Consider the following 21,032-nt stretch of genomic DNA (forward strand, 5'->3'; position numbering starts at 1 on the left):
TCTTTCTGAGCTTCTTAACAGAACTAGTCTTCTCCATTTCAGGAATTCTCAGAATCATTCTTCCTGCTTCCTGTCACATTTAGGTTAAACAATATTTTAAATCTGTGCTGTATTCTACTTGGCATTGGAGAACGTACTTTAAAAGTTACATAATTCTGTGTAAAAAACAAAATTACACTGGATTTTGTCATTGAAATATGCATGTTCCTGCTCTGACAAGAAAAGCAAAATGCTACATAGAGAAGTAATTGTTCATGAACTAGGTTTGTCAACAGAGCCAACTTAAAATGTCTGTATACTTTTGTCAGGAAAACGCTAATTTTCTTTTTTTTCCCTTTTTTTCTTTTTGAGACAGAGTCTTGCTGTCACCCAGGTTGGAGTGCAGTGGTGCAATCCTGACTCACTGCAAATTCTACCTCTGGGTTCAAGCTATTCTCATGCCTCAGGCTCCTGGGATTACAGGTGCATGTCACCATGCTCGGCTAATTTTTTGTATTTTTAGTAGAGACGGGGTTTCACCATGTTAGGCAGGCTGGTCTTTAACTTCTGACCTCAAGTGAACCATATGCCTTGGCCTACCAAAGTACTGGGATTATAGGCATGAGCCACCCACACCTGGCCTGGAATTTTCTTTATGCTTCTCTTACAGTGGTGAATTAGACTGAGTATTGTTATGGTTCTCTATGTTCATTACTGTCATTCATTCATAAAGAATCCTAATATAATTCTTCCAGAGCTTGATGTTGAAGACTAAGAGTGGCATTAGCCAAGGCCTAGAACCAATGGTTCTCACAGGGTAACCCTTGACCAACAGCATCTGCAGAAACACCAATGAACTACAGTAATTCTTAACTTTGTCCACAGATTCTTGTGAATAACATATAATGAAGCCAATTTTACTATAGGCTGATATGAACAAGCATTAAGTCCTATGCCATATTTCTTTCTGGTGACAAAAACATCACTAAACTTCTAAATGAAGACTCAAAGTATTCAGTATTTAACACTTAAATAAATGTGAGCTATACATACATTTAAGAAAGATAAATAAAAACAAAGTAATTATTTACCCAATTATTACAGTTCAGAAGTTGCGAGTGGCCAGAACTTATCCTAGAAGCTCACCGTTCACAAGGCCAGAACCCCTCTCTCTCTCTCTCTCTCTCTCTCACACACACACACACACACACACACACACACACACACAAAATGGGACAAATTAGACAAGTTAATTGAATTAGCTTGCACATCTTTGGGATTTGGGACGAAACCAGAGTATCCTGAGGAAACCCACACAGACATGGAAATAAAGTGCAAATTCCTCTCGGACAGTGGAGAGCCACGGACATAACCAGTCTGTGACCAAACTGGGCCTACACTGTTAACAAAATGTCGAGTTATCTTGTAGGTATAATGGAGCCCCAAACTGCAAGCCACGTAGCATGCACGATAGAAAAGGCTTTAATGCCTTAACAACACCTAGAACCAATAATTCCTCTCCTCAGAACCAAGAAGACTGGGATAGGAGCAGAACTTCAATGTCAGAACTCTTCTGGAAGTGAGGGGTCAATTGGCCTAAAAGATTCAGGGCTAGAACTGGCCTCAATATAACTTACAAATGGCAAAATTTGAAGCCCTCCAATCAGATCCTGCTAATCCAACATTTCTTTCTTTCTTTCTTTTCTTTTTTTTTTGAGATGGAGTCTTGCTCTGTAGCCCAGGCTGGAGTGCAGTGGCGTAGTCTCGGCTCACTGCAACCTCCACCTCCCGGGTCCCTATTCAAGCAATTCTCCTACCCCAGCCTCCCAAGTAGCTGGGATTACTGGCATAAGCCACCATGCCCAGCTAATTTTTGTATTTTTTAGTAGAGACAGGGTTTGACCATGTTGGCCAGTCTGGTCTTGAACTCCTGACCGAGTGATCCGCCTTCCTCAGCCTCCCAAAGTGCTGGGATTACACGAGTGAGCCACTATGCCCGGCCTAATCCAACATTTCTAAATCTTTTTCCTTTCCCTCTGAATCCATAAACTTGCCCCAGATCCCAAATCAGGAAGAAGATTTGAGTCTGACTCTTGTCTCCTCCTTCCTAGCCAGTTTTGCAATAAGCCTTTCTTCTACTGGCTGGGCAGAGTGGCTCAAGTCTCTAATCCCAGCACTTTGGGAAGCAGAGGCAGTTGAAATGCTTGAGCCCAGGAGTTGAAGACCAGCCTGGGCAACATAGGAAGATCCCCATTTTTACAAAAAAATATGAAAATTAGCTGAGTATGGTGGTGTGTACCTCTAGTCCAAGCTACTCAGGAGGCTGAGGTAGGAGAATCACCTGTGCCCAGAAGTTTGAGGCTGCAGTGAGCTATGATCACATCACTGCACTCCAAACTGGGCAACACCATGGGACTCTGTCTCAGAAACAAAAAAACAAAAAACAAAAACACCCTTTCTTTTCTCCAAAGCCAGTGCCATAGTTATTGGCTTCTGTGCATACTGGACAGCAAGCCCATTTGCTTAAGAGCAGCCCCAGCTAGGAATTTGTATTTTTTATAATCAATGAAATAATAAAATGACATCATTCAAGGACCTGTTGTAATTAACAATGCATATTCCTTGCTCTAAACCAGATTTACTGAATCAGAAATTCTAGAAGTGGGGTCCAGCAATCTGTGCTTTAACAAATTCTTAGGTCATTCTGATACACTATCAACTTTGAGAATCAGTGGCTTATAGCAACTGTTAAACATTCTGGAATCAAAGACCCTTTTGAGAATCTGATGAAAGCTGTAGCTACATGTGACACAAACTATTTTGCTCCACAATTTCAGAAGTTTCAAGATCATCTGGAGAACATTCTAAGAATGTACTTTCTGAGCATTACTCTGTAACTTACACTGAGGGTGGAGCCCAGGAATCCTTAGTTTTAAAAAGCTCTCTGGGTTAGTTCTGAGGTTCAATCACCTTTAGGAACCATTGCTTCAACCATTGCAACCACGAATATGGTTAAGAACACGGGCGTAGAATGAATATATCTCAGAGCAGAGCACCTCGGTCCAGAACTTAAACATTCCCTTAACAGATCAGTTTCACGGTCACTTTCCTCACTCAATATCCTACTTTCTCAGGAACACAGGACCTTTAAATAATTTACCAAGAGCTTACACTGGAAAGCTGCCCATTCTCAGCATGCGGCTCTTTGAACCACATAGAGGCCCTTTAAACTTTACCCAATTATACACACCAGGTTTTCAAATACAAAAAAACCTACGGCCATTAAGAGAATAAGCTCTTTGGTATTCTGCAGAAAGATATTTATTTAAAGGTATCCTGGATTTCTAAAAAAATCAAGCAGCTAAATTAGCACCCTGGGAAAGTGGCAATGCTGCCTCCCCAGACTACATAGAAAGAGAATGTAAGTAAAAATGGTAAACAGCATAACCTCAAAGGTAGTTCATTCTTGATGCTTAAAAAAGATGAAGACTCAATCATTGATCCCAACTTTCTATGCATACTAAGAGTAACAAAGAGAAAGTGCCTCAAAAGACATAAGGAACCAGAAGTATAGTTAATCATTCAACAAAAAAATTTCTCAGCCTTGGCAACATAGGAAAACCCCTTCTTTAAATAAATAAATAAATAAATAAATAAGCTGGGCATGGTGGTGTATGCCTGTGATTCCATCTACTTAGGAGGCTAAGGTGGCAGGATTGCTTAGGCCCAGAAGTTAGAGGCTGTAGTGAATTGGGATCATGCCACGCGCCTGGGTGACTGAGTGAGAGCCTGTCTCAAGAACAAAACAAAAAATTTCAAGACTGATTTAAACTGCCTGCGAAGCAGCAAAATAAATTTAATGAGTCACAGGAATTAAGAAACCCTGAATGGCCAGGCGCGGTGGCTCAAGCCTGTAATCCCAGCACTTTGGGAGGCCGAGGCGGGTGGATCATGAGGTCAAGAGATCGAGACCATCCCGGTCAACATGGTGAAACCCCGTCTCTACTAAAAATACAAAAAATTAGCTGGGCATGGTGGCGCGTGCCTGTAATCCCAGCTACTCAGGAGGCTGAGGCAGGAGAACTGCCTGAACCCAGGAGGCAGAGGTTGCGGTGAGCCGAGATCGTGCCATTGCACTCCAGCCTGGGTAACAAGAGCGAAAACTCTGTCTCAAAAAAAAAGAAACCCTGAATGAGTTGTCGTAAGGTTGTGGCCCAAGGAGGTGAAGCCCTAAAATTATGCCATAGGCTTTTCTTTTTTTGAGATGGAGTCTCTCTGTTGCCAGGTTGGAGTGCAGTGGTGTGATATTGGTTGCTCAATGCAACCTCCACCTCCTGGGTTCAAGGGATTCTCCCGTCTCATCCTCCTGAGTAATTGGGATTACAGGGCAGGCCACCACATCCAGCTAACTTTTGTATTTTTAGTAGAGACGGGGTTTCACCATGTTGGCCAGGCTGGTCTCGAACTCCCGATCTCAGATGATCTGCCTGCCTTAGCCTCCCAAAGTGCTGGGATTACAAGTGTGAGCCACTGTGTGCCATAGGCTTTTCTATCACATATTATCAACTACAACAGATAGTTTTCATTTAATTGTTTCAGCTTTATTGAGGTATAATTGACAAAATTGTCTCAATTTAAAATGTACAATATGATGATTTGATATATCTATATACTGCCAAATGATTAACCCACTCAAGTTAGTTAATACCTCTGTGATATATCACTTAGTTTTTTGGGGGCAGGCTGAGAATACAAGCATAAAATATAGTATTGTTAACTACTGTTACCATGCTGTGTATTTCATTTCCTTTTTTTTTTTTTTTTTGAGAGAGTCTCACTCTGTTCCCCAGGCTAGAGTACAGTGGTGTGCCATCTCAGCTCACCACAACTTCTACCTCCCAGGTACAAGTGATTCTCCTGCCTCATGCTCCCGATGGGACTACTGGGGCACACCACAATGCCCAGCTAATTTCTCTATTTTTAGTAGAGACAGGGTTTCACTATGTTGGCCAGGATGGTCTCCAAATCCTGACCTTGTGATCCGCCCACCTCGGCCTCCCAAAGTGCTGGGATTACAGGCATGAGCCACCATGCTGGGCCAAACTTATTCATCTTAACTGAAAGTTTGTACCCTTTGACCAACATCCAACCATTTCCCTCACCCCCATGCAATGACCATCCCACTTTGTTTCTATCGTAAATTTTACCTTTTTAGATTTCACATATAAGTGAGATTATACAGTATTTGCCTTTCTCTGTCTGGCTTATTTCTCTTAACACAATGCCTTAAGTATTTTAATTTTTTTTTTTTTTTTTTTTGAGAGTAAGGTTAGGTGTCCTATGTTGAGATATAAAAGGTATATATAAGGGCAGCCATAGTGGCCTGTTATCTCACACCTGCTACACATCACTTTGGGAGGCCAAGGTGGGTGATCCCATGAGCCCAGGAGTCCAAGACCAGCCTGGGCAATACAGGGAGGCCTTGTCTCTAAAAAAATTAAAATGTTAGTCTAAGTGTGGTGGCACACACCTGTGGTCCCAGCTACTCGGGAGGCTGAGGTGGAAGAACTGCTTGAGCCCAGGAGATCGAGGCTGTTAGTGAGCCATGATCATAACACTGTACTCCAACCAGACATACAGCAAGAAGGAAGGAAAGAAGGAGGGAAGGAGGGAGGGCGGCAGGGAGAGGAAGGAAGGAAGGAAGGAAGGAAGGAAGGAAGGAAGGAAGGAAGGAAGGAAGGAAGGAGGAAGGGAAGGAAGGAAGTCAGTTTTTCAGTTGTAGTGAACCAAGCTCTCAAAGTACACAGAAGAAAACAACAAAGAAAGTATACAAAGAGTTAAAACTTAAGGTGCTCATCTTTGGAAGAATATATTCAATTTACTAGTTTTCAAAGATAATGTATAAAATTCAGGCTGGGCACAGTGGCTCATGCCTATAACCCCAGCAATTTGGAAGGCCAAAGCAGGAGGATCACTTGATACCAGGAATTTGAGACCAGTCTGGGTAACAAAGTGAGACCTCATCTCTACAAAAATTTTTTAAAAAATTGGCAGGATGTGGTGGCACACACCTGTGATCCCAGCTAATCAGGAGGCTGAGGCAGGATAATTGCTTGTGCTTAGGACATTGAGGCTGCAGTGACCTATGATCATGCTACTGCACTCCTGGATGACAGAGTAATAACCTGTCTCCATAAATGAATGAAAGAATGAATAAATTAATTAATAAAAAATGCTTTCGGCAGTAGCGAATCAAGCTCTCAAGGTACATACAAGTTCATGGCCATTAATTAGTCATTTAGTTAACAAACATTTATAAAGCACCTGTGATGTGCTAGCCAATGTGTTGGGTGTTACATACCAGAAGGTAAAAATCATCAACATTTTGTTTTGCCCTACAACTATCTTGAATAACAAAAAAATTAACTTCTCTTGTACAATGAAATTTATCAAGAGTGAAAGTTAAATCTCCTAGTTAGGGTCTAAAATGCTACTATTTAAGTATGTTGTAATACATATTCCCAACCCTACCTCCACAGGCACATATTAGTGTAATATGTGGTAAAACCAGCTTGTCAGCTTTTGATGCAAAAAAGGATTAGGAAGTTTTATTCATTAAACAAATATTCACTTAAATATTTAAAGTGTGTTAAACATTGTCACAGAGATTTTAGGTGATGCAAAGATGAAGCTAAACAGGCACTCAGTAAGAGACAACACTGTTCTGTGGTATGAAAGTTAAAGCTGTTGTTCCAAGTATGTGAAGTACCAGTCTCAATATATTAAGATAATTTCAGGCCGGGCGCGGTGGCTCAAGCCTGTAATCCCAGCACTTTGGGAGGCCGAGGCGGGTGGATCACGAGGTCAAGAGATCGAGACCATCCTGGTCAACATAGTGAAACCCCGTCTCTACTAAAAATACAAAAAATTAGCTGGGCATGGTGGCACGTGCCTGTAATCCCAGCTACTCAGGAGGCTGAGGCAGGAGAATTGCCTGAACCCAGGGGGCGGAGGTTGCGGTGAGCCGAGATTGCGCCATTGCACTCCAGCCTGGGTAACAGGAGCGAAACTCCGTCTCAAAAAAAAAAAAAAAAAAAACAAGATAATTTCAAATGAAAATTAAAGACATACCATTCAGAAAGACATAAACATTAGAAAATAAAGCCAAGTGATTTAGATAGTGAAGGTCCATTTATAATCGTTATGTTATGAATGGCTAAAACACATAGAAATGTTTAGTTTAAAACCTTCATTATACTTTAATATACTGGAAAAATTTCATACATCTTATTCTAGAGCAGAAGATCTTATCCTGAGTTTTCTTAAAAAGCATTCAAGGGAAAAAAAGAAAAAGCATTCAAGGAGTCTAAGAATACTCTGTAATTATTTGCAAAAATTTATAAATATGTGTTCTTTTACCCCTGAAAAAAAAAAAGGTTAGATTTTCATAGGAGTTCCTCAACCAAAAGATTTAGTTAGTAGTCTGAAAAATAAACTATGGCCAATATCTGCAAGTTATGAATTTTGGCTCAACGTTAGGGAATGTCTTGTAACAATTTTAGCTGCCGAGTAATGGGATGTCTTATAAAGCAGCAGTTTCTCAGAAAAAGCATTCATGCAGAGGTTATTTACTTACATAGGACGCTGTGGTTTGAGAGATTAGGGGAGCACTTTCAAAACTGTCAGGGCTTTGATTTAAAAAGGTATTTGTTTAGAAATTTTAACTCATATTTGAAAACAAGTGTTCTGGCTGGGCTTGGCAGCTCAAGCCTGTAATCCTACCATTTTGGGAGGCAGAGGCAGGCAGATGACTTGAGGCCAGCCAACATAGTGAAACCCCATCTCTATTAAAAATACAAAATAGCCAGGCATGGTGGCACATGCCTATAATCCCAGCTACACAGGAGGCAGAGACATGAGAATCATTTGAACCCAGGAGGCAGAGGTCTCAGTGAGCCAAGATCATGCCAATGCACTCCAGCATAGGTGACAGAGCAACACTGTCTCAAACCCCCATACCAAAAAAAAAAAAAAAAAAAAAAGGAAATAAAATGTTCCAATGAAAAGTATCAGTGGCTAAAATAATTGTTAAAGAAGAATTATTGGATAATACCCAATTCTATTCTAGAGTACGAGAAAACAAATGGGATATCGTAAGATATGGTTAGAACAGACAGCAAGCAACCTGTCGATGATACCCATTATGGCTTCGTTATGTCCACTGCTGAAGAAACAAAGATGAAAGGCATGACTGCTCAGCAACCCTCTTATGAATTAAAATTTGTGACCACACTTTTTCACTCCTGCAAAAGTAACCACTGATTGATTTTAGGGCCCTTCTTTGAGCCCCTTCCTATATCCAACTCTGGTTCTCACAGTATCAGCGGGGAAAACTATCACATATCGTCATGCCTTGGTCTACATGGGGGGATTGGCTCAGGATCACCTACGTATACTACCAAAGTCTACACATACTGAAGTCTTGTAGTCAGCCCTGTGGAACCTGCATACAAAATGACAGTCAAACATAAACACGAGTGTTGCATCCTATAAATACTGTGTTTTCTTTCTTTTTTTTCTTTGAAGCAGTCTTGCTTTGTCGCCCAGGCTGGAAAGTAGTGGCATAATCATAGCTCATCGCAAACTCAGATCCTGGGCTCAAGGGATCCTCCCACCTCAGCTTCCTAAGCAGCTGGGACCACAGCCATGTATCACCATGACTGACTTATTCATTCATTCATTCATTCATTCATTCATTTTTGGAGACAGTCTCACTCTGTCACCTAGGCTGGAGTGCAGTGGCATGATCTCAGCTCACTGCAACCTCCACCTCCTATGTTCAAGTGATTCTCCTGCCTCAGTCTCCTAAGTAGCTGAGACCACAGACATGCACCACTACACCTGGCTAATTTTTGTATTTTTGGTAGAGAAGGGGTTTCACCATGTTGGCCAGGGTGGTCTCAAACTTCTGACCTCAAATGATCCACCTACCTCAGCCTCCCAAAGTGCTGGGATTACAGGCGTAAGCCACCACATCCAGCCTAATTATTAAATTTTTTGTAGAGACAGGTTCTCACTTTGTTGCCCAGGCTAATACTGAATTTTCTATCCATGTTTTGTTGCAGCTGTGGAACCCACAGACACAGAGGGCCAACTGTATGTACTTAAAAACACCCCTGTATGAGTGTATCTATACAGTTCAAACCGGTATTGTTCAAGAGTCAACTGCAGGTGGAATTATATACTATGTAGCCTTTTCAAATTGGCTTCTCTCACCTAGTAAAATGCATTTAAGTTTTCTCGTTGTCTTTTCATGGCTTGATAGTAAATTTATTTTTAGGAATGAGTAATATTTCAATGTCTGAATGTATCACAGCTTCTTTATTCACATACTGAAGGACATCTTGGATGCTTCCAAGTCTTAGCAATTACGAAAATAAAGCTGCTATAAAAAATCCATGTTCAGGTTTTGGGGTGGACGTGTTTTCAACTCATTTGAGTAAATATCAATGAATAACTGCTGTATCTTATGGTAGGAACATATTTAGTTTGGGATGAAAACTGTCCACTCTCTTCCAAAGTGGTTGTACCATTTTGCATTCTCACCAGCAAAGAATGAGAGTTCTTGTTGCTCCACATCTTTGTCAACATTTATACATCTTAGTCCACATTTAATGTTGTTGATGTTTTCCATTTTAGCCATTCTAGTAGATATCTAGTGGCAGCTCACTGTTTTAATTTGCAATTTGTTAATGACATATAATGTACAGTTTCTTTTCATATGTTTATTTGTGATCTGTATACCTTCCTTGGTAAGTGTTGTCTGTTCAGGTCTACTGCCCATTTTTATGTCAGGTTGTTCATGTTTTTAATGTTGAGTTTTAAGAATCTGTTTATTTCAAGGCTAAGTACAGTGGCTCACACCTGTAATCCCAGAACTTTGGGAAGCCAAAGAGGGTGGATCACTTGAGGCCAGGAGTTTGAGACCAGCCTGGCCAACATGGCAAAACCCCATCTCTACTTAAAATACAAAAATTAGCAGGACCTAGTGGCGCATGCCTATAATCCCAGCTACGTGGGAGGCTGAGGTTGCAGTGAGCCAAGATCTTACACTAGTACACTCCAGCCCGGGTGACAAAGTGAGACTCTGTCTTTAAAAAAAAAACAAAAACAAAAACAAAAAACTGCATATGTTAGTAGTCGTTTATAAAATCTAACGTCTTTTGCAAAGATTTTCTTCAGGCTTGTTTTCTCATTCTTTCAATATCCTTAGTTCTTGCCATATATTTTAAATTGATTTAATAATTCTATAATCCCAGTATTCTATTTTTTTTTAAATGGGGTTTTGCTCTTGTTGCCCAGGCTGGAGTGTAATGGCATGATCTTGGCTCACTGCAACCTCTGCCTCCTGGTTTCAAGCGATTCTCCTGCTTTAGCCTCCCGAGTAGCTGGAATTACAGGCATGCACCATCGCATCCAGCTAATTTGTTTTTTTCTTTTTAGTAGAGACGGGGTTTCACCATATTGGTCAGGCTGGTCTGAAGCTCCTGACCTCGGGTGATCCAACCGCCTCAGCCTCCCAAACTGCTGGGATTACAAGCATGAGCCACGGTACCAGCTAGAATCCCATTATTTTAATATGGGTTATGGGCAAATCATCTGAGGTCAGGAGTTCTAGACCAGCCTGGCCAACATGATGAAATCCCATCTCTACAAAAAACACAAAAATTAGCCAGGTGTGGTGGCGCTTGCTTGTAATCCCAGCTACTTGGGAGGCTGAGGCAGGAGAATCACTTGAACTCAGGAGGCTGAGGTTGCAGTGAGACGAGATCATGCCACTGCACTCTAGCCTGGGTGACAGAGTGAGACTTTGTCTCCCCAAAAAAAAAAAAAAAAAAAAAAAAAAAAAAAAGGCCTACGACCAACCTAGCCAACTATTTTCCCCAGGATGATCACACATTCCAATTCCCATTACCAGAGATAATCACTTCTATTATCGTTATTCTAAAATCAGTCTCAAAGAATAAATGACTTCCTCAACCTTTTCTTGGTTTGGTGGTCTCAATGCCACCAAAACCTTAACTGAAATAAACCATGGCCACTCCATTTTATATTCATTCTTCTAGCCATCAAATGAACCGATGAATAGATGTAAGTTGTGTGCAGAACCAAACAAACCCCTCTGCTCTCATAGAGCTTTTATTCCAGCGGGGTAGATAAAGAATATATCACTACCTTCCTGGCCATATTCTGATGATGAGATCTCTCCTATTTCTTCTTTTTTTTTTTTTTTGATACGGAGTTTTGCTCTTGTTACCCAGGCTGAAGTGCAATGGCATGACCTCGGCTCACCGCAGCCTCCGCCTCCTGGGTTCAAGCAATTCTCCTGCCTCAGCCTCCCGAGTAGCTGGGACTATAGGCATGCGTCACCATGCCCAGCTAATTTTTGTATTTTTAGTAGAGATGGGGTTTCACCATGTTGACCAGGATGGTCTCGATCTCTTGACCTCTTGATCCACCCACTTCGGCCTCCCAAAGTGCTGGGATTATAGGCGTGAGCCACCACGCCCGGCCTTTCTCTCCTATTTCTTCTACTTGCCACTTATATTCATTGTTACCACTCTCTCAAGTACATCAAGTAAGACAGAAATATGTAATATTTGTTTTTCCTTCATCAAAAATATACGATCAACACACTCATTATCATAAAATAGGGCCTTAAGATAAAATCTTCAGGTCCTACTACTTTTATAATCACCCATAATCTAGCTTTCTAATTCTGCATTCCTTTGAAACTCCTCTCTCAAAGTAATGGCCCACTTATTGCTAAAATTCAGTCCTCCACCCTCCTTAAGACAGAGGCATTCACATTAATGATAGCCTATGTTATAAAATGCTTATTCGTCCTTCAACTTTGAAAATACCATATTCTGGGGCTTTCTCTTCTATTTCTCTAACATTTTTAAAATCTTCCCAGCTGGCTCCACTTCTTCACAATCCTTAAATGTGGCTGTGGCTCAATATTAAGCTAATCACTTTGAAGTCTAACTGATCATCTCATGGCTTTAAATAGTATCTGTCATATCTAGGTCCTTTTTCTGACCTTTCTCATGTACTAATTCAGTTATTTTGATTTCTTAATTGGCCTTCTGGCATTTAATCCGACTCTTCCAACTGATCTTAAAAGACAAATTTAACTAAATAATTCCCTTATTCAAAGCACTTTATTAAATTTTGAAAGATATCCTAATCATATTCACCTTTCAGATGAACACTTCAGCAATTCAACCCTTTCCTTTTTCCAGATTCATATTTCACTACGGCCATTTTTGTAATTATGCATATCTCACATTCTTAAATGTCTTCTATTCTTTCATATTTATTCTCCTCTGATTTAGCTTAAGATGCTTCCCTTTTTCTGTTACAGTTCATTCAATTTTTTTACTGTTGTTGAGATGGAGTCTCGCTCTGTTGCCAGGCTGGAGTGCAGTGGCACGATCTCGGCTCAATGCAACCTCTGCCTCCTGGGTTCAAGCACTTCTCCAGCCTCAGCCTCCAGAGTAGCTGGGACTACAGGCACGTGTCACAATGCCCAGCTAATTTTTATATTTTTAGTAGAGACGGGGTTTCACCATGTTGGCCAGAATGGTCTCAATCTCCTAACTTCGATCCGTCTGCCTTGGCCTGCCAAAGTGCTGGGATTACAGGCACAAGCCACTATGCTCGGCTCAATGTTTCCAAGTCCTAGTTGAAACACAGTTTTGTATGATTTCTGTAACTCACCATTCAAAATAATCATTTTCTGCTTTATATACCCACTGTTGTTTGTTTGGACTTGTACCACAACACAGTAAAGATAGTTTTAACTTATTATTTATGCATTTATGTCTCCACAAAACTTTGAGCTCCAGGAAGACATAGATTTCTTCAATTCTGTTTTTGTATTTTCCATAGTATCTAAGATCAAAGCCTATCATTAAATATTTCTAAAGAAGTTCTAAAATTGAGGGTCATTAGGGAAAACACCTTCCATCAGCTCCTAGGAAATTAATTTTAAAAGGCAGTATTGAAAATGTAGAACTAAATTGTTGCAGCCAGTCTACAGTTTTTTATGAGGAAATTATGTAAGAAGTGCCACAACCATCTTAGGTCATCAAATTTAAAAACAGGAATTAGCCGTTAAAGATTCTTTCTGAAGTAGTTTAAAAAAAAAAAAGTTAGCATTTAGGTTTCTTTTTTTGGGTTTTTTTTTTTTTTTTTTTTTTGGTATCTCTCTGTGTCATTTGGGCTAAAGTACAGTGGCTCAATCATGGCTCACTGCCTCACTGCAGCCTTGAACTCCTGAGCTCAAGTGATCCTTCCACCTTAGCCTCCCTGAATATACTAGAATACAGACATGTGCCATTGTGCCCAGCTGATTTTTTATTTTTTGTAGAGACAGGGTCTTACCCAGGTTGGTCCTGAACTACTGGCCTGAGGTGATACTCCGGCCTCAGCCTCTCAAAGTCACAGGTGGGAGCCACCACACCTGGCCTGCATTTAGAATTCTGAGAGCAATCACAAATATTAGCTGCAAATGTTAACAAATTACAATTACTGTTTTAAGCCTATGAGTTCTGCCTTCACTGGCTACTTTGTTGCTATGATTCTACACAGGCTCACCAGAGAACCTGCTGATCAAGTAAGAGGTCTCTCTCAAGAAGTATTAACTAGATTTTGAATTGTTTTATAACCAAGTTTCCTTTCAAAAAGAAAAAGGTAAAATTTACTTCCAAATGGTCAGAGACAATGTTTTTTTTAACATTTTGGTCAAGAAAAATTTGGTAGATACAACTGATTCTTGTTATTCATCCTAGTTATGCTGTGTAAAGTCAATTCAAACTTTGAATTAGTAAATACTGAGCTACTGCTCTTAAGGGAAATGTAAGGTAGGCTACAATGAGCCTCTGGTCACTTTTTTTGTTAATCGTATTTATCCATAAACATGTTTTATGTGTGATTCCTATTTAAACACACCAAATATGTATCTTTTATTTTTCTTTTTTTAAATGGAGTTTCACTCTTGTTGCCAGACTGGTGTGCAATGCTGGGATCTTGGCTCACTGCAACCTCCACCTGTCAGGTTCAAGCAATTCTCCTGCCTCAGCCTCCCGATTAGCTGGGATTACAGGTGCTCACCACCATGTCTAGTTAATTTTTTGTATTTTTAGTAGAGAGAGGGTTTCACCATGTTGGCCAGGCTGGTCTGGAACTCCTGACCTGAGTTAATTCACCCACCTTAGCCTCCCAACATACTGAGATTAAAGGCATGAGCCACCATGCCCAGGTATATCGTTGATTCAGTAATACTGAGATCACAGACAACAGCACTATTAACTGATGCGTAAATAAAACTTATCTAACACATGTATTTTCCACGAAAGGCATATCATCACAGCCTTCTTGCAGTTAAAAAACATTAGGCAGTACTCGGCACTACGTTTAGGGAGCATTTTAAACAGCAAAATCACTAACCCAAACCAGAAAAACACAAAAATACAAAAAATATGACATTAAATAGACCATTAAAAGGACGCTTGTTTTGCAGTATGAGATCTGAAACAAAAAGGCAGAACACCACCTGTTCCATTTCAGCTGGAAATGTATATATGGGTGACTCAAATTTTTCTCCACTCTGCGTAAGTCTATGAATGGCCAAGAAAGTGCCATTTTGGGTTACAAATAATTTTTAGTGAGTAGGCAGATTTACAATTACAGAATCTGCACCATAATGAGGATCAGCTATATTTTCTACATGCTAGTAAGACTAGTTATCTAGCGGTAAAAGATAAAATAGTCTCTCCTGTTTGACAGCATGAAGATTTTAAAAGAAAAGCAGGTGGAAGAGGACAGTTTTTTAATTTAAAGCCAAAATCTCTATTTTACTCGTAAGTTCCCATTTTAAGATTTTCATAAATCAGATTATACATTTCTTCGAAGTACCTGTTACTATACAATTATTCCCTTCCTGAACCATATCTGTTTATTTCACCACTTAGATTGAGAGTTTCTCAAAATTAGGAACCAGTCATCTCCTTTGTCATCTCTTCTCATCATCATCCCCAGGATCCTGAAAAGCATAGGCAGTTACTAGTGTTGACAGTGAAGTGTTTATTTAAAAACATTACCAGGGCTTATAAACCAGAAAAAGTATAGCAAAAAAGAGAGAGTTACGTTGTTGGAAAACTAAGTGAAAGTAAGAAAGGCTATGCATTTTTCTCTCCACTTTTATTTTTCGTGAAAGTAAGAAACGCTATGCATTTTTCTCTCCACTTTTTTCTTTAACACTCCATTGTCAATATTAAATCATCCACTTTTTATTCTTTTCATTGAGACTTAGAATTGTCACAAAATGCACAAGGTTGGAGGCCCACAATGAAATGGACTATCTTGCTACTTGGTGAGGAATTTACCAGGAATCCTTGTGAACTGATAAAAGCCTGCTGATCCCAGAAGTAAGCAATGTGTGATCATGAAGAGAAACAGGAAAGGCCAGGCACAGTGGCTCACACCTGTAATCTCAGCACTTTGGGAGGCTGAGGCAGGCAAATGACCTGAGGTCGGCAGTTTGAGACCAGCATGACCAACATGGAGAAACCCTATCTCTACTAAAAATACAAAATCAGCCGGGAGTGGTGGCGCATGCCTATAATCCCAGCAATTTGGGAGGCTGAGGTAGGATAATCACTTTCCTGGGAGGCGGAAGTTGTAGTGAGCCAGGATCACCCCATTGCACTCCAGCCTGGGCAACAAGAGCAAAACTCCATCTCAAAAAAAAATAGCCGGGCATGATGGTACATGGCTGTAGTCCTTGTAGGTATACTACTCCCTACTCGGGAGGCTGAGGTACAAGAATTGCTTGAACCCAGGAGGTAGAGGTTGCAGTGAGCTGAGATGGCTACACAGGTGACAGAGTGAGATGCTATCTCAAAAATAAATAAATAAAAATAGAATCGGCTAGTACATATTAATCATTTAAATGAAAGTAAGTTTAAAAACTGTAATATGAACTACAGTGTAAATTAAAGTAGTATAAATTAAATTGTCAATTTTTAAAATAAAACATATCGAAGGACTGTAATAACAGAAAATTCAGACAGAAGACAGCAAACGCATTTTAGATGTAAATATATGTATTTTATAGATTTAGTATATAAGATGAATAAAAATAATTACATATAAAAACCACATTGTTTGCTCAGTTTTCTCTTCATAATGAATAAATCTTTCAGCTTTTACTAAAGATTTCCATGAAGAGGAACAATTATGAGTTTATAACTGAATTTCTTGATGTCCTGCTTAGGCAGGGCTCATTAAAAAACAAAAACAAAAACACCACATTGTGTATAAATATATAGCAAGCATCAGTCACTCAATTATTCATTCATTACACATTCAATTAAGGTCTTTAATCAACAATTTAATCCTGAAAACTTCTTTGGCCTTCAACTTTCTCATCTACAAAATGATCTGCCTCTGATATAAACATTTAACTCTGATTGGCTTAAGTACTACCTGAATTTAGTGGGAAACACAGTGTAGTTTGGAAAGTATTTCAGCTATGAATATGGCACAATACCCTATCATAAAAGTGAAAACTGTATTAATTTAGAAAAAAACTAAACAGGCATATATGATTTTCATGTATGCCTGTTTATTCACATTTTCATATTTAAGAGCCCAGTAGAATGATGTTGGCCAGTCCATTTCAGAAAATGAGAGCATTCTTTTTTCTCTTTTTTGAGGCAGAGTCTGGCTCTGTCGCTCGGGCTGAAGTGTGGTAGCCTTATCTCAGCTCACTGCAACCTCTGCCTCCTGGGTTCAAGTGATTTTCCTGCCTCAGCCTCCTGAGGAGCCGATATTACAGTCATGTGCCACCACACACAGCTTTTTTTTTTTTTTTTTTTTTGAGACAGAGTTTCACTCTTGTTGCCCAGGCTGGAGTGCAAAGGTGTGATCTCAGCTCACTGCAACCTCCACCTCCTGGGTTCAAGCAATTCTCGTGCCTCAGCTTCCCAAGTAGCTGGGATTACAGGTGCCTGCCACCACGCCCGGCTATTGTCTTGGTATTTTTAGTAGAGATGGGGTTTCTCCATGTTTGGGTCAGGCTGGTCTCAAACTCCCAACTTCAGGTGATCCACCCACCTTGGCCTCCCACCACCACACTCAGTCAATTTTTTTTTTTTTTTTTTTTTTTTTTTTAACAGGGACTAGCTCTCCAGACTGGTCTGGAAACCCTAAGCTCATGTGATCCTCCTGCCTGGGCACCTCAAATGCTAGGATTACAGGCATGAACACTAATACCTGGCCAAAAGAACTTAAACTGTAACATCAGCTAGAAAGGAGATTGAGACTGTAGGGAAAACAAAATAAATAAGGAAAAAGGAAAAGGTGAGAAAACAAGGGAATGAGTAAAACGCTGAAAAGAAGACATTAAATTGGAATGTTATAAAAATGTGAAATATTTTCATTTACATCCTAGGGTTGCTGTAATGAAGTACTTACTACAAACATTCATGGGTAGCTTAAACAACAAATTGATTTCCTCATAGTTCTGGAGGCTACAAGTCCAAAATCAAGGTGTCAATGGATAGTGGTGGTGGCCCATCTGTAATGGCTGATCAGAGGACATCAGCTGCAGTGCGGGGCTGTGTGCTCTGCACAGGCAGGGGGTGGGGTGCCAGGAACAGGTGATTCCAGTGGGAGCCCCATTCCCTACTGAGTTGGTGGGGCAGAAACTCATGCTCCCAGGTGCAGCTGCAGCTGTCCAGCTGAGGCTCCAGACCCAGGCATCCCTGTGCTCTCGGGGGCCTCAGAAGCCCACTGCCACGGGCTTGGAAGTGCATGTTCCTACTCTCTGGCCTCTCTCCGCTCCCAGCACCCGTTCTGCAGCATAGCAAAGTTGTGAACATGCCCTGACAGCTGAGCCCAAGTGCTGTTGCAACCAGGGTTGATGTGCATGCGCTTAGAGTCCCTGCTGCCTTGGCCCCCTCTAGACTTTGGGTGCCAAGGAACACAGGAGGGAGGTCAACGGTATAAGGGTGGCTTGCATGGGCCTGTGGGCGTCTCTCAGCATGGAAAACCTGGACATCTTGGACGGCATGTATGAACCATGGATGGTGGCGGGACCAGACAAGTTCCTAGAAGGGAAGGGCAGGTCCCGGGTGAAACCCCACCTACAAGCCAGGGACAACCTGAAGCCTGGGGGCCAGGCTGCCAGTTCCAGGTAGAGTCTCCAGCCCAGAGTGAGAACTTCCTTAATGCCTTTTAGCCAGTCAGATAGTGCTTATCCAGGCCCAACCATGCTCCCTTCTGAGCCCATAAAAACCCTGCACTCAGACAGACTTAGAGACTCATTGGGACTACTTGTCTGCAGATAGGAGCTACCCACTTCAGGTCTCCTCTCTGCTGAGAGCTATTCTGTCACTCCTCTCCACCTTGCTCACCACCCTCCAGTTGTCCACATAACCTCATTCTTCCTGGATGCAGGGCAAGAATTCCAGACTCACCAAATGGCAGGAGCAAAAGGAGCTGTAACAGATTCCTGGCTGGCTTACCAAGGTGTGAGTGGTGACATGCTCTCGGACTGTGGGAGTGAAGAGTGGCAAACTTTCTGGAGGCCCAAACCTCAGGATTCCCCAAGCCAGAGCTGCTGTAACACTATATTCCTCCTGCCCTCCACCAGGTAGCCACCCTATGGGATGAGAAGCAGCAGCAGGGCCAGGCCAGCCCACAAGTTGCCAGTTGGAGTGGGATGGCAAGACTGAAAGAGCTGTAATACAAATGGGCTGAAAACAGCTGCCCCATCCCTACCCCAAGAAGCTAACCCTCCCCCTCCACTCACTGCACTGCAGGTAACAAGAAAGAGAGAAGAGCTGTAGCCCTACTGAGAGCCCAGACTTCACGACTCCCCAAGTCAGGGCTATGACACTGGTGACCCCTTTGGGGCTCTGCAATTCCTGGCATCTCTGAGCTTTCAGGTGACACCACATTCCCCCCATCCAGACATGGGTGCCCACAGTGACAGCCACTTGAGGTACATCTGATTCAAGTAAAGCCTTACAATGGGGCTGGCACCTGTACCAGTACCTGGAGCTGCCTGACCCACCACAGCAGCCAGTATGCCTGGCTGTATACAGTGGCCAGACCTTGAACTTGTTCATTCACACTCCCCTCACTGCTCTGCTCCTGGCTTGCCCTTGGTAGGTGTGAGATCAAGGCCAGTGGTGTGAACCAAGTTCAGCCTGCCAGGCTAAGTGGGCAGAAAGGGCCCAGCAGGAATGAGCAAAATTCAAGCATTGGTGTCACTGGCCACAGAGTTTCCAGCTGACGAAGTGACACCAGTAGAATCATGTCTCCTCTGAAACCTGTACCAGAGCCCTTCCTTGCCTCTCCTAGCTTCCAGTGGTCTGCTGGCAACCTTTTGTAATCCTTAGCTTGCAGGAGCATCACGCCGATCTCTGCCACTGTTGTCACATGGTTTCTACACTGTGTATCTCCGTATCTATATTCTGTCTTATAAGAAACCCTGGGCTGGGCACTGTGGCTCACGCCTGTAATCCCAGCACTTTGGGAGGCCGATGTGGGTGGATCACAAGGTCAGGAGATCGAGACCATCCTGGCCAACATGGCGAAACCTCGTCTCTTAAAAAAAAAAAAAAGAAAGAAAGAAAAAACCCTGGATTAAGGGCAACTCTGATGACCTCATCTTAATTTGATTTTATCTTCAAAAACCCTACTTCTTATTAAGGTTACATTCACAAGTACTATATACCACAAGTATTAGATTTTCGACATATCTTTTTAGGGAAAACATTTCAACCCATAACATATCCTTTCCAAATACCTGCATATTTAAGATGTCCTCCCTACATCAGTAAAAGACAGAATGCCACATACATTCTAATTTTTTTAAAAAATTTTATTCATGAATTTACATATTTAATAAACATTATTACTAAGTCTACATTAAGCACCATGCTAGAAACTATATGATATGAGCCAGGAGTGGTGGCTGATGCCTGTAATCCCAGCACTTTGGGAGGCTGAGGTGGTGGATAACCTCATGTCAGGAGTTCCAGACCAGCTTAGCCAATGTGGTGAGAGCCCATCTCTACTTAAAATACAAAAAATTAGCTGGGTGTGGTGGTGGGTGCCTATAATCTCAGCTATGCAGGAGGTTGAGGCAGGAGGATGGCTTGAATCCAGAAGGCAAAGGTTGCAGTGAGCCAAGGTCATGCCATTGCACTCCGGCTTGGGCAACAAGAGCAAGACTCCATTTCAAAAAAAAAAAAAAGAAACTATACGATATGAAAAGAGTTTAGAAATAAAGATGATATATGAATTATTATATCCTTAAACATTACAACTGATTTTTTTTTTTTTTTTTTTTTTTTGAGACGGCGTCTTGCTCTATTGCCCAAGCTGAAGTGTAGTGGCATGATCTTGGCTAACTGCAACCTCTACCTCCTGGTCAAGCGATTCTCATTCCTCAGACTCTGGAGCATCTGGGATTACAGATCTGTGCCACCACACCCAGGTAATTTTTGTATTTTTTGTAGAGATGGGGTTTCACCACGTTGGCAAGGCTGGTCTCAAATATCTAGCCTTCAGTGATCTGCCCACCTCGGCCTTCCAAAGTACTGGGATTACAGGTGTGATCCACCACACCTGGCCTAGATTTTTTATTACAGTTTATCAGCAAGGCCATTTTAAAATGGTTAATTCACAACAAAACAGAGCTTACCTAGGGCACAAACAATAGAGCAAAACAAATATTGCAAATGCTGCACAAATAATGTTAATCTTGTTACTGTTGCCCATAATTTTTGTATAAAAACTGCTACTCTTAATTTATAATCTCTTTGGCAAAAACATAAAAATGATTTGAAGATAAACAAACTGGTTTAATTCCTATGAATTCCAAGAAAATCTAGAAGAATGTCCTTATCCTCGTGTTCAAATTTCAAGACTCGGAGGCAAAATCATCTTTGCAAGAAACAGTGAAAGCCTTT

General features: G+C 41.3%; 1 protein-coding gene and 1 non-coding gene across 4 annotated transcripts in view; one reads left to right on the forward strand and one right to left on the reverse strand.

Annotated features, from left to right (window-relative positions):
• JMJD1C (jumonji domain containing 1C) overlaps positions 1-21,032 on the reverse strand; it is a 333,992-nt gene that overhangs the window by 119,447 nt on the left and 193,513 nt on the right. The gene's annotated exons all lie outside the window — the stretch shown is intronic.
• On the forward strand, positions 16,213-16,329 carry LOC120367524 (U5 spliceosomal RNA). Its single transcript, XR_005581892.1, has one exon. It is a non-coding gene; the product is annotated as a U5 spliceosomal RNA (small nuclear RNA).

Source organism: Saimiri boliviensis, chromosome 12 (assembly GCF_048565385.1).
Source record: "Saimiri boliviensis isolate mSaiBol1 chromosome 12, mSaiBol1.pri, whole genome shotgun sequence".
NCBI classification, from domain to species: Eukaryota; Metazoa; Chordata; class Mammalia; order Primates; family Cebidae; genus Saimiri; species Saimiri boliviensis.